Raw genomic sequence first — 1291 nt, 5'->3', positions numbered from 1 at the left:
GCAAACCGCACATCCTGTCAGTAAGAGCAAGTACACCATAAACATCCCTTAAAATATGAAAACTTTCGGTAGGCACTTTTCTTCACATTAAAATCATGAAGAAGTGCGTGCCTGCGAGCAACACCAGAAAGCAAACTCGACATTTTTGGATCCCCAACAAACGGGTGTTGTTTAGGGATGCTTAAACAAAAAAAAAAAAAACCTATACCGCACTACATGCGTAATGACAGTAGCTGTCAAACACATATTAAAAAAAAAATTGTGTGACATTTAATGAGCACACAATTGTTTTTTTGTAAAACGTCAACAATTAATTGGCACTTCCAATATCCTGATCCTTGCTGCTGCTGGTGCTGCTGGTGGTGGTGGTGGCGTTGGTTGGGCGTTTTCCGGTGCAAGGTTTCGGTAGGCTGCTGCACCACGCCACGCTTTGCAGTGGCTATCCTGTCACCCCTCCTCCCCCCCCTCTTCCCCTGCCACTGGTTGGGGTTGTGGATGGTTGTTTGCTTGTTGTTGTTGTTGTTGTTGCGTGTGTGTTTATTGTTGGCTTTGACTTTGGGCTGTCACCGTCGTCCTGTATGTTGTTGCTGCCGCTGCTTCTGCTCCCCATTACACCCACCCCCCCCCCAACATCAACCTGGGGCAGGATCGGCAGCGATCCTGCCGTGGCGCCGCGGGTAAACAAAGCGCGAGCACGCTGGTCGAGGGGCCGGGGGGGGGGGGGGTAATACGGGTTCCGGATGGATCCTTCTTTTTGAAGGGGGTGAGCGGGTTGGAAGGGTCAGCCACGTGCGCGTGAGGATGGCGGATAGGAACCGGACCGGACCGGACCGGACTGGAGCGGTGGGGTGGACGTATGACACACATCCTGTGGGTCACCCTACGGGGATTCCCACCTCCCACCTCCCACCCCCGCCCACCAACCATCAGCGCCATCACCATCACCATCAGCGCACAATCACGCGAGACCCCCTGCAACGCGACGGGGTCTCTCGCTCTCGCTCTCTCTCACTTTCGATCGCTCGTTCGCTCGCTCGGGTCTCTCGGGCGCCTCGGCTATGAGTAACACACCCCCTCCCTCCCCCCCTCACAAACACACACACACACACAGGGGTCGTATTGCCGCCGACAGCAACCTCCAGCAACCTCCGCAAAACCACCCTCCGGCTCCGGTTTGCTGCCTGCTGAAGGATTAACGGCGAAAACGATTCGATTCGACAACCCGCACGTGCGTGCGTGTGGTTCTATTGCTCCACAACAAAACGGACTACAAAATAAGACCTCCCCCCCC

This window comes from Anopheles bellator, chromosome X (assembly GCF_943735745.2).
Source record: "Anopheles bellator chromosome X, idAnoBellAS_SP24_06.2, whole genome shotgun sequence".
NCBI classification, from domain to species: Eukaryota; Metazoa; Arthropoda; class Insecta; order Diptera; family Culicidae; genus Anopheles; species Anopheles bellator.
This window is presented reverse-complemented; position numbering follows the sequence as displayed.